General features: G+C 39.5%; 1 pseudogene; it reads right to left on the reverse strand.

Moving 5' to 3' along the window:
- Nucleotides 1–368: 368 nt before the first annotated feature.
- Nucleotides 369–16,435, reverse strand: LOC114046426 (annotated as a pseudogene).
- Nucleotides 16,436–21,880: the final 5,445 nt, after the last annotated feature.

The raw sequence follows: 21,880 nt of genomic DNA on the forward strand, positions 1-21,880 counted from the left end.
CCTCCAACCTTTCATTGCCCCTGTTGCTCTAACTATGGAGGGGAATGTTGGGAGAGTTTAGCTGGGTCCTAGCCTATACTCCACCATGTTGACTCCAGCATTTGGATGATTGCTCTGAATCCCTAATTATAAGAAAATACAAATCAAAACAACTCTGAAGATTCTGCTCACATGCTACAAATTAGCAAAGATAACAAAAAATGGTAAAGACCAATGTAGGAGAGACCACATGAATGCATTGCTTGTGGAGTTGTGAATTGGCCTAATGCTCTTGGAAACAATGTAGAATTATGCAAAAAGAGTGACTAAAATATCCACTCCCTTTGCCACTAAGATTACACTGCTAGGCTGCACTGCCCCCAAAGTGGTCAGTAATGAAAGGCTTCATAGATAGCAAAGTATTTATTGTAACACTTTTCTTCTGAACAATCTAAACTGGATGAAACTGCAACAGTGTTGGAAATAACCTTTGGAGAGGGCATATCTAGAGGGCTGTCAGAAGATTGATTTTGAACTTCACTAAGTACACAAACCAGCTCCTCCCGTGCTCCTTGTAGGAGAAGACAGCACTGAGGGAGATGCTTCTTTGCTTTGTTCTTCATCTAGAGTAGGAGGTGAGTTTTCAGGAAGAGAAGGGGGATCTAAAGAAAGTAAATGGTCTGACTCTGAGCCACTGACTCCCACTGTAGTCTCAGGGTTATTTACTAGGGATGACAACTCTTCTTCACTGGCAAATATATCAGGGAACTGGAGTAACTCAGGCTTTTCACCTTGGTTCTCCTGCCTCCGGGAAGGTTCGTCAGGCATCTCTGGTCTCAAAATCTCTGGGCTATTTGCTACAGTCTCCTTGTCCATCATTTCCTCCTGACTGTAGCTGGAATTCTCATCTTTATAGTCTCTGATCATTTGTTTCCCATCCTCCTCCTCTTCCTCTGGGGTACAAGTCAGATCACTTAGAGACTCTGACTGTGGACGTGAACACAACCTTCTCATTTTGCTGGACCGCCGGTTTCGAGGTTTAACTAGGAGTTTGTGCTTTGGCACAGAGTTATCAAGGCAGGAAGAGAACTCAGGAGGATAACTGAAATCTGCTAGAGGCGAGAGACTACTGTCTAATGTCCATGGGGAGGTCATGGTATCACTGACATGTCTGGAGGAAAGCTGATCTGGAGAAAGGTTCTGGAAGAAGAACCTAAAAGGACCTATTCTTTTTCTTCATTGCCTATTTCAGCTAACCTCAAAGAGCTAAGATGCTTATGAGGGTCAGAGAACTTTGTTGTTATGCTAACATTTATATAATGTGATAAAGACATTTCTGGAGGACTCCTGGGTAACCCATCTTTTTCAGAACTCCTGCCAGAATCATCTTACTTTTCAGTGGGAATCCCACAAGGAGGAAGGGGTCCCAGTTTCACATTATACTGGATTTTCATCTGTAAAGCTCTGATCCTTTCAGACACATTTTCCTGAGAAAGCACCTGAGCTGGCCTGGTGGGGGGGGGGGGGGGGGGAGTTCTTGACCTGTCTCAGGAATGAAAATGCTGTCATATGAAAGGGCTCGACTCCCCAGGGTACCCTTGTGATGATCAAGTTCATCCTCTGGGTCATAACCAACAGGCAGAGATAACAGAGCAATGACAGCACTCTCTGGCTCGGTTTCCAGCTGGCGCTACTTGCAGATGTTGAGGTCTCTTTTCTCTTCTTCACAAAGAATTTTTTTAAAGTTTTGAACTTGGACGTTTTCTTTCATGAACTGATGCAAAGCGAGCAGAACCAGGAGAACACTGTACACAGTAACAGCACGTCGTGCAATGATCAACTTTGATAGACTTGGTTCTTCTCAGCAATGCAACGATCTTCCAGTCTTGGCTGGAGAACAGCTTGGGATTAGGCAGTTCTTCCTGGTTATCAGGGAACCATATGATGAGGTCTAAAGGTTTAGGGGTGCTGGGGACCCAAAATCATGACACATGGCTCCTGCCCAAAGCCTTCTTTCAGTCAGAGACAAGGTTTATTAAAGCTCTGCCCTATTAGCCAGACTCTTAAGGAATAGATTGTAAGAAACTGACCCTGTAACACTTTTCATAATAGAAAAGAACTAGAAACAAAGTGGATTATCTACCAGTTGGGTAACAGCCAAACAAAATGTAGCATATTAAAGCAATGGTATATTATGGTGCTATAAGAAATAATGAATACAGAGAAGCAGGAGAATTATAATATTTGAAGTCAAATAAGGAAAACCAGGAAAGTACTACATACAGTGACTACTATAATGCAAATGGAAAGAACAAGAGCAAAACAACTGAAACTAAATATTATTAATTTATAATGAGCAAGCTCGTCCCCAAAGAAGAGATATGAGAGGCCATCTCCATCCACTTCAGTGTACTGTTAGCAGGGTATGCATACAATAGCAGACTTTAGGGAAAGATTGGTTAGATTTGTTGGATTTTTTCCTTTCCTTTTTTATTCTTTGTTATAAGTGTGTGTCTAAGGACAGCTAGGTAGTGCAGTGGATAGAGCACCGACCCTGAAGTCAGGAGGACTGGAGTTCAAATACGGCCTCAGACCAAACACTTGACACTTACTAGTTGTGTGACCCTGGGCAAGTCATTTAACTCCAATTGCCTTAAAAAAAAAAAACAAACAAAAAAAAAACAAATGTGTGTCTAGGGTGGGGCAAAGGACCAAAGTATTAGGAAAATATTTGCTATTCAGTGAAGGTTTTCTTGACAAACATGCTAAAGTGCTTTGCCATTTCCTTCTCCAGCTCATTTTACAGATGAGGAAATTAAGGCAAACAGAATTAAGTGACTGACCCAAAGTTGTACAGCTAATAAGTGTCTGAGGCCAGATTTGAACTCAAGTCTTCATGACCCCAGGCCCAGCACTCTAGCCTCTACACCACCTAACTGTCCTGAAAAATATATTGGGAAAATATAGCTGATGTTATAAACAAAATTTTCATTCTAATATTCCCAAAAAAAAATACTCCTAATGGGAGTTTTGTGTCAGGAAACAATTTGAGATAATTGATATCAAATTTTTAATTTCCCCAAAGCTATCCAGACTCTTTTATTCTTCCTACTCAATTCTGGGCTCAAATTGTTGTCCATCACTGAGGCCTATCCAAGATGGATATACTGATGGAACAACTTAAAGGCTATCAAACTCCATATCATAATGTGGACAAGAGACATCCTTCATTCTCCAATCATTTGGATTTTTCTATATGGACTATTAAGTTGAATTCTTTAGAATAGCTGTGGATCTCATTGAAGAGTCTTCATTTTATCCTTAGGTTTGATGGAATCAGCATGTTATCATACTATCCCATAAAGTATCTTAGATCCCTGCAGTTCTTTAGCATCTCAGTCAAACCATGATAGATGTAGAGAAGGTAAAAAGGAAAATGTGCAGGGCCCTCAACTTCCCTTCTTGGAATATCTGAAGGAGCTCACTATCCATAGGAAATCTACCTTATTTTGCCCTGGTTCTAGGCATTTTCCACGTCAATGATTAACACCATGGACAAATATGAGTGTCCCGGTATACTTATCGCTTTATTTTGATATAATTATTGCTATACTATACCACAGATATGATATATGGTTTAGTTTTAATTGTTGTTGTTGTTTTGTTGTGGTACCCTGGGCTAGACATGCTTGCCATTATTTCTATTAGAAACATTTATTTCACATTCTAAACAAATGACATATAAAGATATTTTGTACAGATCGAGAGAAGTATTAGACTTGGGATGTCATTGATATAAGGAGAAACATCCTTCTACCAATGTAACTTGGCACTTTCTCTTCAATTTATAATATTAGTGAGCTGCTTGGAGCACTAAGAGAGAAGTTGAATTATTCACCCAGAGTCATATTGCCAGGGTTTGTGAAAAATAGGGTTTGAAATCAAGTTTTCATAGATTTAAGGCCACCTCTGTATCCACTAAAGTACATTGCCTATCTTTGGGACAAAATCATTTGTAAAATGGGGCCTAACTGTATATTATAAGCACTTTCAGTTGGCTTCTGAGAATAACCTGAGAACCAAAAGACCAAGTGCAGCAATGTTATAAAAAGAAGTCATTATTATTCTTAACTCGCATCTATTTGTAGAGTGCCATTTATTCCCATAGTCAAATGAAATACTCCATGCTTCATAGTTAGGAAATAGCATGAAAATTAAGATTACAATAAATTTAGAATTTGTCAAAGTCACTTTATTGTCTCTGGCTTTCAACATTATTGTAAAGAAAGGGAGATCCCTGAGTGAAGGGATTGTTTTCATAAGTAGTAAGATTTGTTATGGACAGCACGTTCAGTCTCTGAAGCTACTTCTCAAACTTATATTCTCACTGGCGGGCCAAGTCCCCAGAGCTTGACAGCTAGATAGTTCCTCAGAAGTCCAGGGGGTATCCCTGAGGACTTGGGAGTAGCTTTTCAAATGCTAAGGCTCGCAAGTCCCAATTAGCACATGATTCTCATGTTGATATCCATTAGGCCTCCAGATTTAATTACCATTTAGAAAGTGGTATATAGTAAGGTATTTATTTATTTAAAGTATTTATAAAAACAAAAAACCAATTGGCACAAAACATTCCACCTCAAATATCTGTGCCACACACACTTCCTAGAAGATTTTTTTTCTTTTTCTTTTTTTTCCTGGAGTCCTCAAAATGAAAAGCGAAACCACTTTTCTGATGGGCTCCTGGTCTAGCCATCTGTCTTCCTTTCCTCATTCTGTCCAGTCTGCTCTTAGTTCTTCATGCAGCCATTGCCACCAGCTACTGCTGTCCTGGGAGCAATGCTAGGATGTCAACGGGTAGATGGAAAGTCCAGAATCGTTCAGACCTTTCAAAGCTAAGATCTGCTTTGGTCAAGGGCAGGGAAGGAAGCTGAGTTCAAAGCTTAAATAGCAGAAGTAGCTAGGTGGCACAATGGATAAAGTGCTGGTCTTTTGCTCCTCCACATGTGCTCATATATGAAAAGGAAGAAAATTGTACAACCATTATGACTGGGTACACTACAAATTCATGTTTTATGACCTCAACTAGGCCTTTACTGGTACTAGGCAATCTTACTACACCTCCCTTATCAACTCAGTATCCCACTTTCCACAGCTGTTCTTCCAACACTTTTCATGCCTCTTCAAAACTCCCCAATTTCTAATTAAGATCCTTGCCGATTTTACAGAAAAAAAAATGGAGGCCATTTACTGAGCTCCCCCTTTTCTCCTTCATTTTCTATCACTCAGATGTGTTTTACCACTATCTCCTCCTTCACCCCTCACTTGGTCTTTCCAACCCCACTAACATCCTATATCTCTTTTGCCCTTTGTACCCAATCTCCTTGAAAAGGCCATCTATAATAGATGACTCCACTCTCTGTCCCCTCACTTTCTTAAGTTCCCCTCACAATCCAGCTCCCAACCTTATCATTCTACCAAAACTACTCTCTCCAAAGTTATTAATAATCTCTTAGTCACCAAATACTATGGCTTTTTCTCAATCCTCATTCTCTTTGACCTCTCTGACTCATTTGATATTGTTGATCACTATCTCCTCACAGATATGCTACTCTCTCTAGGTTTTTGTTAGTATATGTTAGTTGAGATAGTAGGTAAGTATGAGGAAAGGGAAAAAGTAGTACCTGCTATGCACAGACGTTGTGTTATATTTTACAAATATTATCTCATTTGCAGATAGCAGCCTCAGAGCGGGGTTATGCTGAAGTTAGCATAAATCAGCATGGCACCTTGGAAGTCAGCTAAAGCTACAAGTTCCAGCCTGGATTATTATTTTGTTGATAGTCTAGACTTAAGAAAGTGATGGGAAAAAATGATGATGAAGATTTAACTTAAAAATGTACATACTATTTCAGGAAAACTAGTTATTAAATATTTACCAGCACATCCTTGCCCCAGAGTCTATGTGCTAAGCTGATTAGGGCGTAAACTAAGATGGTAGTTGTGTGAATAGAAAGGAGATGAATATGAGAAATGACATGAAGTTAATATTGTCAACTGATTAAATATGTGTGATAAAGTAGAGGAAAGAGTTGGGAAGAACTTTGAGGTTATAAACCTGAGTGACTATAAAAATGGTGGTTCCCCCAGAAGAATTAGGGAAATTTGGAGGAGCTTGGATTTAGTTGGGAAAGATAAAGAATTCTGTTTTGTATTTGTTTAATCTGAGGTGCCTACAATTGAGTGGAAATTAAATAAAGTAATACTCAAGCCTGATTGACAAATCGACCTTACTTTCTGCAGTCAGCTAATACAGAGGTAGTACGACATGGTAGAAAGAACAGCAGATTTGAAGTTAAGATGACTTGGGTTCAAATCCTGACTCTGCTACTTATTACCTGTATGACCTCAGACAAGTCATTTCATCTTTCTAGGTCTTGGTTTCCTCAATTACAAAGCAAGGGATTCGGTGAACTCTAAAGTTCCCTTTTGGGGCAGCTAGGTGGTGCAGTGGATAGAGCACTGGCTCTGGAGTCAGGAGAACCTGAGTTCAAATGTGACCTCAGGTACTTGACAGGTACTTACTAGCTGTGTGACCCTGGGCAAGTCACTTAACCCCATTGCCTAGCCAAAAATAAATAAATAAGATTCCCTTTCATCTTTAAATGTAAGATTGTGTGATCTGCGCTGAAATACTTGCTGAAATTAAGGAATATTGGATGCAACCAAATACCCAGGATGTCTGAGTCAAAAAAAAAAAAAAAACAAACAAGCAAAATTTCCCCTTAGCAATAGCCCACACTGAAATAATTTCCTCCAAGACATAGTTTTAATCTCATATGCCATGACTAGTGATATTAGAACTCATGAAGCACAGGTCAAACTAACTCTAATCATTATTGTGCGTGTGACAGCTATTAAACCTTCAAGAAAATTGACATATAAAACAATTTATCTAATATGTTTTAATTTAAATCAATGAATGCTATAGTAAATCTATATAGAATGTGCAATTCTGGTTGAATGATTCTATTATTCACCAAGTATATGCAATTCAACAGACAGAGGAAGTTGTAAGTATGTAAAATTAGCTATCAGATCAGTAGGTGCAAATTATACTTTAATGCAATAACCATCTCAATAATCATTTTTGAATCCTTCCAACATTTGGCAAAGAAATTCAGCAAAGTGATTGTATTTCCTTGAGTTGAAATGCCTGTAAGCAAATTGAAACTGAAGAAAATTAAATTCCTGCACTGTGTAGATTTCAAGACCAACCTTCCCATAATTAAATTTAAATTTGAGTTCATGATAAACTTAACATTGGCATCCCAGGGAGAATTGCTGGGAGAGTAGTGTGTTTGAGGTGGGAATGGGGGTGGGGGTGGGGGGAGGTTCAGGAAGAGAAGAAGAACATTGAATTTACAAACAAAAGGGCCTTGATGGAAACACTTTTGGATACCAGGGCACATTAACACCGTTTTTTTTACACTTGGTAAATGAAAGCCAATTGTTCCAGCAGGTAATACTGGCAGGAACTATTTGCAGGTTTCCTCTTTAAAACTCTCTAATTGTCTTATTTAAAGAGAAGGAGGAGGGAAGAGGGAGGACTTATTGTATCTCACAATTTCCAAGAGATGTTGAAGTACCTTCAGGATCTGGAGAGGTTTCACGTGTTATGTGAGCTGTGCCTTAAAAGAACTGAGGGATTATTTAAAGTAGACCTGAGGAAGAAATTCATTCAAGACACAGGGTTAGGGCAGCAAGTGCAAACAAAATGGAAACAGAAGATTGAGAGCTTGGTATGGAAAAAAAGAGAAAGCCAGTTAGGCTGAACAGAAAAGTTCGAGAGAATAGTGGATAATTAGCATGGTAAGATAGTCTGGGACCAAGGCATAAAGGGTTTCAAATGTCAAATGGTGGAGTTTATGTTTGGTCCTAGAATCAGCAGGGAGACACCAATTTATTGAGTAGAGAGTGGCATGAATAGATTTGCACTTAAAGAAGATCACTTTGGCCATTAACATGAAGGATGAATTAGAGAAGGGAAAGATTTGAGGCATTAGGAAACCATTGCTACAATCCTGGAAGAAAGTGGTGGGGGCATGATCTAGGACAGTGCCTATGGAAGCAGAGAGAGGGATAAGAAGAGAGATGCATTGGAGAAGTAGGAACCGCAAGATTTGGCAGCTGATTAACTGGGCTGAGGAGGCAAGGTGAGTGTTGATGTTAGAAACCTGGTGTTAGAAACTTTGAAGTGCCATATAAATGCCAGTAATTTTTGTTAGCTGGCTCCCCACCACTCCCAAACATTCCCAGAATTCTCTTTGGAAACATTGAACCTAATGTAGAGACCCTCCAGTGAACTGAATCTGTCTGTGGCCCTCGAAGAGGTTGTGAACCAGCAGCTGACCTCAAAGTCAGGAACACCTGGATTCACTTATTGCCTCTGAAACACAAGGGCTGTGCAAGCCTTAGTAAGTCACTGGAGGTTTCAGAGACAGAGGTCTTTGAGACTAGAAGTTATAGTTCAAGTGCTGATATTCATTCTTCATTGGTCAAAGGTATTTTCTCATTGGGAATGACTATGTCAATGAAATTAGAGTTCTAGTTCCACTTCCCCTCCCCATGTAGGAGAACTAGGAAAGCCCCTGACTAAATCAGTTAATTTTAGTGATGTGATTTTATAATTGTCCAAAGGCTCACTTACTCTTGAATATATACTTTACTGGCCTCTTATTACATTTGACATTCTCAACTTTGGGTTAAGGCTTTAGCCTCAAGACCCACTCAAACAAAAAATTTTAATACGGTTCATGAAAGGGTAATTCACAATTCTCTTCAAATTCATTATCACAGAACTCTTCCCTCTTCCCTCCTTCCCTCCTTCTTCTCTCCTTCTCTCTTTTTTCTTTCTTTCCTTCCTTCCTTCCTTTCCTCCTTCTTCAAATGTTCATTGCATATATACTGTATTCAAGGCACTGTGCTATCCTGTATTTTATTATATTAACTAGGAATGGGAAACAGAATTGGAAAATTAATGATGGAATGAACCAACAAAGGAATAGCCTAGAGCATGAAGTCTGAGGCAGAGGGTAAGTCTACCTGGAAGCAAGAATGGAGGAAAAAGCTGTGGGCAAATTGTGGAGAGAGATTAATGAAGTAATGTGGGTACGCTTAAATTTTTGTTAGTCACAGATCTTTCTTTCCCTCTACCTTCACGGTCCTTTCCCATCTCATGCCCTCCTTGGACAGAGAGCAGGTGCCAGGAATTCCCTCAGTGGGAGGTCTTTATACCCATGAAATCACAGCTTCAATCTCCTCCAAAAAATTACTCACCAGTTAAATTATAGAACATTGCTTGAGGGAAAGCAAGGTTGTTATGCTTATTATATGGATCATTGATTTGAGATCTGGAAGAGACTTTAGAGATTATCTAGTCCAACTTTCTCTCTCTACAGATGAAAAAACTGAGTTGTAGATTAGTGACTAGAGAAAAGATCAGGAGAGAAAGTCTAGGGTTGATTCTTGCTCTCTCAGAGCTATTTAAAAAAAAATTCTGAATAGGTTTTCTTGTAATTTCTGAATAAAAGCTGCTAAATTCAGCAAAAATCCACAGAAAATCACTTCCAGATCAGGATACCATATTGCATTTCTTTCAAATTCCTTAGGGTAAATAGGCTGTTCCTACAATCCAGGTGTATTCTGCATTGTCAAAATAACAGCTGAAGTCAATAACCTTGCTATATGCTAGGCATTCCTTTTCTAGAAATGTCCAGTGTTCACAGTGAGACATTGACTTTAGTGAGTTTGCTTTCTTGCCACACAGGCAGTATAAAGAGTTTTACAGGATGTTTTTCATTCTTCGATTTTGTAGCAGCAATAACAACCCCCAACACTGCACATCAGGTATTTCTTTGCTTTTCTTGATGAACTACATTTTTATATTCTCTTCTGATAACCAAAGCTTTCCAATGGGGGAATTGTATGTAATAGGTCAGAGAATAAAGGTAACTACACATTTTAAAGTTAGTACTCACTACCAAACTGTTCCTCTGTTTTCTTATATGTAAAATAAACTGTAAGGTTCCTTCCAGTCTTTTCGTCATCTCTCTTAAGCAGGTTGTATGCTAATGTGCCTTTGAGAAATAGGGAGTCTTTGTCATTGTGCGAATGGATAGTCCATATTTTCCCAAAGTATGTAAACCAGTCACAACCTCTAACTTTAGACATTGTACTTAACCTGTATTTTGCACTTGTTTCTAATTTGGATGAAAAGCTAATCCCACATAAAGCCAGGGTGATTTTCAAGAGAATGCTTGTTGGGGATGGTCTAGGGCTGGGATTCTTAACCAAGGGGGCATGAAATCTATGTTACCCATAGACTGTTTTCTGGTGGTAGTTTTCAGAGGGTCTGTGAACTTGGATGAAGGGAAAAAAACACATCATTTTCATTAACCTCCAATTCAAATTTAGCATTCATAAACACACGACTGTATATATATATATATATATGTATATACACACACATACATGTATATGCATGTATTATGTGTATATTTGTATATACATATATTCATGTATACACATATGTGTATGTATTGTATATGTATGTATATATTCTGTGAAGGGATCCATGGGCTTCACTAGATAGCCAAAAAGGTCCATGACATAAAAAGGCTAAGAATCTCTAGGTTAGTGAAAATGCCTGCTCAGTCTCTTGGGCTGGTGACCACTAAGGTCTTTTCCAACTTTGATATTCTGTGAGTTCTCCATCATTGGCATCCACAGGAGGCAACAAGGATGGTAAAGGGACTAGAGGCAATGCCTCAGGAGGATGAGTAAAAGGAACTACCAAGGGATGGTTAGTCTAGAAAGAAATGATATGGGTAGGCACGATACTATCTTTGAGTATGTGAAAGTCTACCATGTGGAAGAGTGATTACACTTGGTTTTGTATTACTCCAGAGGATAGGACCAGGACCAGGGAGTGACTAGAAATTATAAAAAGTCAGATTGTGGCTTAACATAAGTAATAACTACTGAAAGTCAGTGCTGTAGCTTGAGTAGCCCCATGAGCTAATGAGTCCTCTATTGTTTTATGTCTTCAAGTAGATGATAATGAATTATCAAGAATTCTATAAAGGAAATCCATGTTCAGATACTAGTTAGTTTAGATGGGGGGGAGGGAGGTCTTCAGCTTTTTGTGTCATTGATCCCTTTGGCAGTCTGGTGAAACCTATGCATCCCTTCACAGAAGAGTGTTTTGTTGTCTACATTCATTTCTGAAGGAAATGCTAAATTTCAGCTAGAGGTTACTGAAAATAAAGATGTATTTCTCCCATCCCCATTCACAGACATAGATACATCTATTGATGTATCCCCATGGACTTCAAGTTAAAAGCCTCTTGATTTTTACTAGCTGTGAGACCCTGGGCAAGTCACTTAACCCCGATTGCCTCACCAAAAAAAAAAGAAAAAAGAAAAAAGAATCTCTAGATTAGATGATCTCAGAGGATCCTTCCAACTCTGAGATTTGGTGATTCTGCATCTAGCACACAAAGGGTTAACTCAACAAGGTGTGGTAGCATTAAAAGCAGCCACTAGAGGGCAGCTGAGAGATAGGGACTGGTGAGTAACTGTTGTTCACTGGCTGGTGAACCAGCTGCCAAAATGGAACAAACTTCTGATGGTTTCCATAAGTGAAGGAATGAGCTTAAATCTCATTCAGGTTCCAGGAAGTCAAAGAAAAGTGTAGAGATGTAATCCAAAGGGGTAAAGCAAAGACATTATCTGAAGACACCAAGAGCCCACAGTATCAGGAAATACTACTCAAGAGTTAAAGGGATCTGAGCTCAGAGTCAAGAGCCAACTCATCACCAAAAGAAACAAAAGTTACTATCAGGACTAGACAGGAAAAGCCAGGCCACTAAGGAAGACTGTAGTCTTCCTTACACAGGGACTCTACTGAGCCAAGCAGTTGGGCTCAGTTATCAAACCAAGGTCACATGGAAGGGTGGAAAGAAACTTTGACTGCAGTTACTGGTTCTGGGTTTGAATCTTGTCTTTGTTATTTACTTAGTCACTTCATTCAGGGGTCTTCAGTTTCTTAATCCATAAAATGAGTTCTGTCTCTCCCACCTCTGATGTTTAAAAACTTCCAGAGACATCGTTTCTGGGTAATTAATCACTTTATTAATAATGCTAGTATATTACCAATAAAATGGGTCAGAGACACTCTGGAATGCCAAAGACAAATCATGGAGGTGAACTCTCAGTTTATATGCCCTTGGAAGAGTTGGTGTTCCCAAGGGTGGTACTCACCTGTGATTGGTTAGCAATTAATGAAGGAGAATGAGGTGGACCTATTCTAATGAGGTACTGAGGAACATGACTTTGAATATATCATTTACTTCTAAATTACCCAACCTTGGATATCTGATCAATGGATTTATCCCCACCCAAACCTGAATAGAGCACAATGGTCTTCTCCACCAGGGTGGGGTCTGAGCAAAACTGAGGAGAAAGTTAATTCAAACTCATTATCAGCAATGTCCTAAAGAGACTAAACAACCTACAGGCTTCTGAAAAAATGCTTGTCCTAATTCAATCATTGATTATCAATATGACAGAGGAATAATCATTTCTCTCATAGTTCTAAGTCCTATGATACTACGTCCCGGGTTAAAAATCTGGCTCTGCTTCATAGCTGTATAGACACCACACTTAACTTCCTCATCTTTTAAAAGGAGGGGTTTGAACTTAATCTCCAAAGTTGCTTCTAAGGCCTATGATCAACATCTGAACTGAATCTACCTCTTTTTAAATGTTTTTCAATTAACAAGAATTTGATTTCTCTCCCTCCTATAATCTTCCCACACCTCACCCCCACTGGAAGAAGAAATAAGGGGGGAAAAAAAACCTATAACAAAATAAGAAGTCAATCAAAACAAATTCCTACTTTAGCCATAACCAAAAACATACATTTCATCTTGAATGAATTGCTTCTCTGTCAGGAGGTGGGTAGCATGCTTCGTCATTGGTTCTAATGATTCTCTGGAATCCTGACTGTTCATTGTGTTTAATCAGAGTTCTTAAGTCTTTAAAAGTGGTTTATCTTTAAATGTTATTGAACAAAATGCTTTTCTCACTTCACTTAACATCAATTCCTATGAGTCTTCTCCAGGTTTCTCTGAAACTACCCATTTCATGACTTCTTACAGCACAGTTGTATCCCATCATATTCATATTCCACAATTATTTTTATAGTCATTCCCTACCTGATAGGAACCATCTTAGTTTATAGGGGCTTTTTTGCCACTAGAAAAATTACTGATATGATTTTTTTTTTTTACATATGGATCCACCTCTCATTTGAAGCTTGCTAAGTACTGTTGGAATTTGCAAGCAGTATGAAGCAATACTAACTTGTATGATAGGGATTGTAATTTTAAAGGAAACCAGATAAGGGAAAGGCTAGTGTTAGCTGAAGTTTTCAGGTAATGTTTCATAGCAGAAATAAAAGTAGTATGACCATTGAAGAGTAGGTAATATATCAGAAATTTGGAAAGCACAATGTAAGTGGGGGCCAAAAACACAAAGGTAGGACTGAACTGAATGGAGCAAAGTATCTGGGTTAGGAGCTCATGTCCAACTGAGATGCGAAGTCATTGGATCCTGACACAAGGGGTATAAGCTACTTCTCATGATCTGATGGTCCAGTGAGTGCTGGTGCTTCTTTCCCATACATATCCAATTTTACTGCTTGAAACTAGTACAGTATATTTCAAAAAGCAATGTTTTTTTCTTTCAAAAGAAATATATATTTCCATGTTCACTTTAGAAAATTCACTAATATTCTACCCCTACCCTTTATTTTAACATCAAGGGAAATAGCAAGATACATTATATTCTCAGCAAGGCAACCCTCTGTGGACCTTAATTTCAAAATCTGAATCATGAAGTATTTGGATTAGAAGGTCTCTAAAGTCCCTTCCAATTTTAAATTCTATGATTCTGTGAGTCTTTGATGTTTTTCATTCCCCCTAAACCTTTTCTATGAGTATTCTCCAACTACAGACACTCATGCTACATAGAGATAAAACTATCAGAAAATGACCTACATGGTATGAAAGAAGAGGCAACAGAGGATAGTGGTATAAAAAATGTTAGATCAAGAGTTAAAGAAGTCGGGTTCAAGTCCTGACTCTGATTACTATTATAATGTGTGACATTTGGCAAATCATTTAATCTCAGTGGGTTTCATGGAATTTGATTTAAAATAAAAAAAAAAAGGGCAGAGAGAAAGCAGTGACTTGTTTGAGCTCTCCCCCTAAATCTCTCCAAATACCTATAAAAAATGGCTCTAAACAAATTCTAAAGCAGCAGAACCCACAAAAAGACAGAGTGAAACAAATTTCCAGCCGAAGACAGCCTGGATGGTGATGCGGCCACTGCGGTGGTGAGCATGAGTCCAGCTCAATACTCTTAACCCGGAGGCGCATTGATGAGGCGGGAGACAGCAAGATGGCAGAAGCTCCGTTTATTAAGTGCTAGTAGCTTTTTTTTATATCCCTAGTAACACCTGATCAAAGCATGATCTCCACATGATAGCCAATCACCAAGTCTTCTGGACACCTGCAGCCCTTGTGTCAGGAGTATGAGTAGGACTTTTCTCCCAATGAGAGTAGAGCCGAGCCAACCATGGGAGCTGAGTGTCAGCAAAGGAGAGGTCTTGTGAGGCTTCCTTGTTTTTGCCACACTACAGGTTGTGACCCTCAGCTTCTGCCAAGAGAAGCTAGAACTCCCATGGGAAAATTCTCCCAACAATTCCCCCTTGTTTGTTTTTTAGAAAAGGCGTTGTTGTGGATGTGTGTCCGTTAATATGTGTACTTGAGACGTAACATCTTTAAACATGGAGATCATTACTTTCAAAAGACATCCGACTATAGTAGGTAAGCAGCATAAAAGTAAGCACACTACAACAATCAGTATAATCCAATACTCAAATGACCCCCACCAATTGGAGACATTATCAAACCAATGTCATATATTGTCTGCTGTTTTATCAGGATCCAGGTCCTCTTTAGAAGCCTTTTTTATTTCAGAAACTAATCTATATAGAGTTTCAATGTCAGATTCTATTGTGTTATTTAAGAATAGACCATTCAAGTGGTTTCTGATTACTGTCCAGTTGTAAGTAGAATTGTCATGTGTAAGTGGTGTCACACATAAATTTGTATACTGGTAATCACATAATAAATTTTGTCGTAATTTGATGAGTTCAACCTCAGCACCTATTTCCAAAGTAGTTTCCCTGAGGATTTTTAACATTGAGTAAAACTGATTATTTATCCTAGCCTCTGCTGCAAAGCCTACAGAAACATTGTTTGTGAGCTCATGTAGAAATCTGGCTTGTACTATGTTATTTTGGGCCTGGGATGTTGACATTGATAGTGAAGCAGAAGATGCAATCAAGACATCAATAGAGTGATGCCCATGACAACACAGCTGATGCATCGTTTTTTTCCATGTAAAGTGAGGGGATTGTGACTCTCTTTTTTCTTAATTATGGCATCGAATACTTGGTCATATTTAGTGTGGCACCTATCCTTGCTTTCTATGGGAAGCATGACTACATGAGGACGCGTGATGACAAATACTGTTTGATTGACTATCAAAGGTCCTAGGCATTCAGACACTGTACAGTTGTGGCAAGTAACATTATAATAATCTCCATCACCCTCTCTGGTGATATTCACCTTATTTCCCCACATAAAGGCATAGTGCTCCCCTAGACATGCCCGAGCGCCAAAAGTATACCCAATGTTGGTCCCATGGCACCATGAGTGTGGTCCAAGCACACCTTTCCAAGTTCCAAATTGTGACCCAAGTTGTTGGGTGATTGTTGTGTTATCCATGGCTGCAAAAGCCTTCCAAAGATCCCTCCAAGGTTTTTCCATTTCAGGAACCCATACAGGTAGGGGCAGGGAGTCATATGTCATGTTGTGAGTATCATGCCATGATTGAACAATAGTCCCACTTAAGTTCATACAGAGGCAATGTCCATCTACACAAGGTTTCGCATGAAGCCAGCCAAAACCAGAGTCATTGTTCACCTTACATTTGTCCAGACCCCCCCGCACACAGGGAGGTAGCGTTGGAGCAGGGCGTCCCCTGTCCACCGAGTAGGTGAAGCTGGTGTGGCCCCATGTCCGGAATGTTTATAGCAGGGTAATGTTCTGAACTCGTGTGCAGCCCCCCGGCTGTTATTGCAGGACCAACAAAGTGGCTGTTGCATGGACAGTCCTGTGAAGTTATACTTTACCATTTGTACAGTCCCGAAGTTTTTCACCTGGAGGTCGAATTCATCTCTTACTAGTCGCAATCCATTCCCTTGGAGTACGATGTTAGGCAATTGTTCACCCCAAGCTACTACCTGAGGCCATGGGGGGTCCATATATATCGCCCATCAGTGTTCTCCTGTTGCAGGTGTTGTCAGGCTCAACAGGGCGAACAGTTTCAAGATGTTACCGGTCTGTGTTGCCATTTTCCCTCGTTTCCTTCTCCTTTTGCTGGGTCTCCTTCTTCCGAGGTCTTCGGACTTTCAGGGATAATCTTGAGAGTTTTCGTTGGCACCCACTTAGCTCCTTCTCCTGTTGAGATACAAGCATACCCTGGTCCCCAGGTTAGTACCCTGAAAGGTCCTACCCATTCATTGTTGGGATTTTTCCATAAGACCAATTTCTTTTTATCTGTGTATATTGTTGGGCCATCATGATTTAAGGTAGGTGAATTGTGAGGTAAGAAGAATTTCATAGCAGGGGTAAGGTCATTACAATCGAATTTTAAATAATTTATAGTATTTAAAATTTTATTAATCTGTCTTTGAGGGGATAACCACTCCGCTCCCCCTTTTTGTTTTTGAAAGAAAGTTTTAATAGTTTGATTCATTCATTCAACAATGGCTTGACCAGTTGGGTTATAAGGATTACCACATATATGCTGTATGCCAAACTCTAGAAAAAATGCTTGTAATTGTTTTGCAGTATAAGCGGGCCCATTATCAGTCTTTATCGCACATGGTGGGCCAATTATAGCAAAAGCATGATAAAGGTGATTAATAACATGTCTAACAGTTTCACCTGTTTGGGGAGTAGCTATACAAAAACCAGAAAATGTGTCTACAGTAACATGAAGGAATTTATGCTTCCCTAATGGTAGAATATGTGTAATACCCATTTACCATAAAGAGTTGGGAAAAAGGCCTCTAGGATTGATACCAGAGTGAAGTGATGGAGAATTGAAAGGGAGGCATTGGGTACATCTTTTTACTGTATCTGTTGCTTGTTCTCTGGTTATACCATAAAGGCGATGTAGAGACCTTGCTGACATATGATATTTATCATGTCCCTCTTGTGCTTCTTGAAAATTACCTATAAGCATAGAATCCAAAATATTGTTCCCTGAAAATATGGGACCTAAGCCCTCTGTATGGGATCTTACATGCATTACATACAGAGGATGTTGTCTTGATCTAAAGTATGATTGAAGTTCACAAAGCAATTCTGTTATTGGTGAAGCTTCAGGTTTAATATATGCTGTCTCAATGTGAGAAAGTACACCGGCAGCATAATGACTATCTGTAATAATGTTAATAGGTTGGGGTATTTTGCAAGCTTGTATAAGAGCATGTAGTTCATTCTTTTGAGTGGAAGTGCATGGAGTTTGTATAACTGTGTGAATGTCTAAGTCAGGACAACATATAGCAGCTTTCTTTTCTTTAGTAGCATCAGTATAGACATTATAGCCATCAACAGGTGTATCCCTGACAATCTTTGGGAATATCCATTGCCAACTGTTAAACCATTTTGTAAAGGGGTATTTTTGTCCTACTTGAATATTACCTAGATTCAATAACACAGTCCAATTTTCATCACAATATAAAAGGGTCTCAAGTCTTTCTTTTGTAACAGGGACCCACAAAGTGCCTTTCTGTCCGCTAAGATGTAAAATGTGGAGAAATGCCTTTTTAGCTGATATAGATGCTTCTTCTAGATAACTAGTTAAAACCCTCTTATTACTGATTTTGCTGTATAACCATTCTATAATTTTTTCTTCTTGGTGAAGTATAATGTGTGGATGTTGTTGGGCCATTACTAAAGTGGCTTCAATCTTCTTCTGTAGAGACACCCGATGGGTGTGGTTTCCTAATTTCCTAATGATTTGTTTTAAGCTTTGTTCTGCCTCAGGGGTCCATTTTCTAGGAGAATTTAAGCAGGGATCCCCTTTTAAGATAGAATATAAGGGTTACATATCCTCATTAGTAATGCCTATCTTTGGTCGCATCCATTGAATAGAAATCATTTAAAGTTTGTACTTTATCTTGTCTAAGCTCAGGAGGTTGTAAAGAGACTTCCTCCATGTCGATTTGGAACCCCAGATATTGAAAGGGAGCTTGCTTTTGTACTTTCTCTGGTGCTATCCGAAGCCCTTTGTTTGTTAGAATGGATACTGTTTCTTGGAGTATTTGATCAAGGACCTCTGAATTGGGATATCTGCAAAGAATGTCATCCATATAGTGCACTAAATAAGCCCCTTTATATTTAATTCTTAAAGGTTCCAGTAGGTCTGCTATATATCTTTGGCAAATAGTAGGACGATTTTTCATTCCTTGTGGTAATACTTTCCATTGGTATCTTCGAGCAGGGGCACAGTGATTTGGTGAAGGTATGGAAAATGCAAAATACTTACAGTCATCAGGGTGCAAGAGTATGGAGTAAAAACAATCTTGAATATCAAGGATCCATAAGGGTTGATGTCTAGGGATCATATTAGGTGAAAGTAGTCCTGTTTGTAAGGGACCCATGTTTTCCATTCTTTTATTCACTTTTATTCACTGTGCCATTTTTTGTGGCACAGCAGCGTATTCATTTTCATTTTGAGATCCCAATGTTATTTTTCATACGGACTCTTCTAATTTTTCTATATCAGGGTATATTTTTCAAAAATAATTGGGAGGGGAATCACCAGTGGGGTCAGGCGGTTTTTCCTCTCTGTTTGGGGAACTTTCTCGACTAGAAGCTGTGGGTGGCAGGGACAAGCCAGTCTGAGTACAGGCTGAAAAGCACCTAACTTCTTTCTGGCTCTGACTTGTTAGCAATTGTTTTACTATTTGATAAATTGTATAATCCAATTCTCTTACTTCTGCTGGGCAAGTATTATCAAAAGATGTCATCTGTTCCCCAAATACTTTCCATCTCCCTGGCTCAAAACAACTGTGTTCCAGGAGCCAAGGGGAGATCCTGAAAGTCAATTGTACGAACTTTCTTAGGTCCTTTAAACGTATAGACACTCCTGTCTTTTTTGTTATTTTATATAGTGCTTGGGCATAATTTTCCTCATTGGAAGGAGTGAGAAGCCCTATGTTCTGCCCCATGGTATAGTAAATTCCTTACTTACCTTCTCCGTCGTTTTCTTACAACGGGATGCGCCTCGGAGATCTCTTTTTCCGAGATTGAACCTCTAAGCTCACCGGCACTAAACTCTTGGAAAAGTAATTTTCTGATCGTGAAGCCTTTTCCTCCCACCCCACGTTGGGCGCCAGCTGACGCAGCCGCTGCAGTGGTGAGCATGAGACCAGCTCAATACTCTTAACCCGGAGGCACATTGATGAGGTGGGAGACAGCAAGATGGCAGAAGCTCCGTTTATTAAGTGCTAGTAGCTTTCTTTTATATCCCTAGTAACACCTGATCAAAGCATGATCTCCACGTGATAGCCAATCACCAAGTCTGCTGGACACCTGTAGCCCTCGTGTCAGGTGTATGAGTAGGACTTTTCTCCCAATGAGAGGACAGCCAAGCCAACCGTGGGAGCTGTGTGTCAACAAAGGAGAGGTCTTGTGAGACTTCCTTGTTTTTGCCACGCAAAAGGTTGTGACCCTCAGCTTCTGCCAAGAGAAGCTAGAACTCCCATGGGAAAATTCTCCCAACAGATGGTTGATCAGAAAGGTATATGCAGCGGGCGGGGAGAGGAGTGCAGTTCAGCATGGGTGTGTAGGATGCAGCAAACCTGGAGCAGGCCTCAGAGGACTGAATCACCAGCAGCTGTGGCGGTTTCCAGACTTCTCAACCCACGAACGCCAAAGACAACTTAGAAGGTCAGTGGGAAAAGTCTGTGACTGTGGTGAGAGAAGGAGCTAGGTCTCAGCTGCCCCCGGGGCCACGGCTGTTTCCTGAGCTTCCAGCCCACAGACTGAGAGGGAATCGAGTGGCTGATCAGAGAGGATTGCAGGGATCTCTTTGCCAGAGCTGAGGCAGGAATCTCTTGTTGGCCCGTGTTTGGATCTGGGTCACAGTTCTGAGGGGCGGTCCTGGGGTGAGGAGGAATGCTGGTGTGGTGGAGCTTGTTGTGGCGGTGGAGAGGAAACACCTTGCCCCTTATCATAGCACCTTGGAGAACTGAAAATTTTCAGGTCCTTAGAAATATCTCTGAAAACAGCTGAACAAACCCCCGAAGCTTAGGACAGTACATTCTCTACATTGGAAACAGACTTTTACCTTAACAAAGAGTTTAAAACTCAAGTAATTGGCCAGGATCATGAGTAAGCAGCACAGAAAGAGTCAGACTATATTATCTTACTTTGGTGACAAAGAAGATCAAAACATACAACCAGAAGAAGACAATGAAGCCAAAGCTCCTAAATCCAAAGCCTCCAAGAAGAATATGAATCAGTCCCAGGCCTTGGAAGAGCTCAAAAGGGATTTTGAGAAGCAAGTAAGAGAAGTAGAGGAAAAACTGAGAGTGATGCAAGGAAATCATGAAAAACAAGTCAACAGCTTGCTAAAGGAGACCCCAAAAATATTGAAGAAAATAACACCTTAAAAAATAAATAGCCTAACCCAAATGGCAAAAGAGGTCCAAAAAGCCAATGAGGAGAAGAATACCCTAAAAAGCAAAATTGGACAAATGGAAAAGGAAGTCCAAAAGCTTACTGAAGAAAATACTTCCTTAAAAATCAGAATACTGCAATTGGAAGCTAGTGACCTTATGAGAAATCAAGACATTGTAAAACAAATCCAAAAGAATTAAAAATTAGAAAACAATGTGAAATATCTCACTGGAAAAACAACTGACCTGGAAAATAGATCCAGGAGAGAGAATTTAAAAATTATTGGACTATCTGAAAGCCATGATCAAAAAAAGAGCCTAGACATCATCTTTCAAGAAATTATCAAGTAAAACTGCCCTGATATCCTAGAACCAGAGGGCAAAATAGAAATTGAAAGAATCCTCCAATCACCTCCTGAAAGAGATCCCCAAAGGAAAACTCCTAGGAATATTGTAGCCAAATTCCAGAGTTCCCAGGTCAAGGAGAAAATATTATAAGCAGCCAGAAAGAAACAATTCAAGTATTGTGGAAACACAATCAGGATAACACAAGATTTAGCTGCTTCTACATTAAGGGACCACAGGACATGGAATATAATATTCCAGAGGACAGAGGAGATAGGATTACAACCAAGAATCACCTTCCCAGCAAAACTGAGTATAATCCTGCAGGGGGAAAAATGGTTATTCAGTGAAATAGAGGACTTTCAAACATTCTTGATGAAAAGAACAGAGCTGAATAGAAAATTTGATTTTCAAATACAAGACTCAAGTGGAACATGAAGAGGTAAACAGGAAAGAGAAAATCATAAGAGACTTATTATGGTTGTACTTTCCTGCATGGAAAGAAGATATTTGTAACTCATGAGACCTTTGTCAGTATCAGGGTAGTTGGAGGGGAAAAAATTATATGTACATATATATGGGTATAGATAGATAGGTAGATAAATAGATAGATAGATAGATAGATAGATAGATAGATAGATAGATAGATAGATAGATAGATAGATAGAT

This window comes from Vombatus ursinus, unplaced genomic scaffold (genome assembly GCF_900497805.2).
Source record: "Vombatus ursinus unplaced genomic scaffold, bare-nosed wombat genome assembly UNPS02001419.1, whole genome shotgun sequence".
Lineage (NCBI taxonomy): Eukaryota > Metazoa > Chordata > Mammalia > Diprotodontia > Vombatidae > Vombatus > Vombatus ursinus.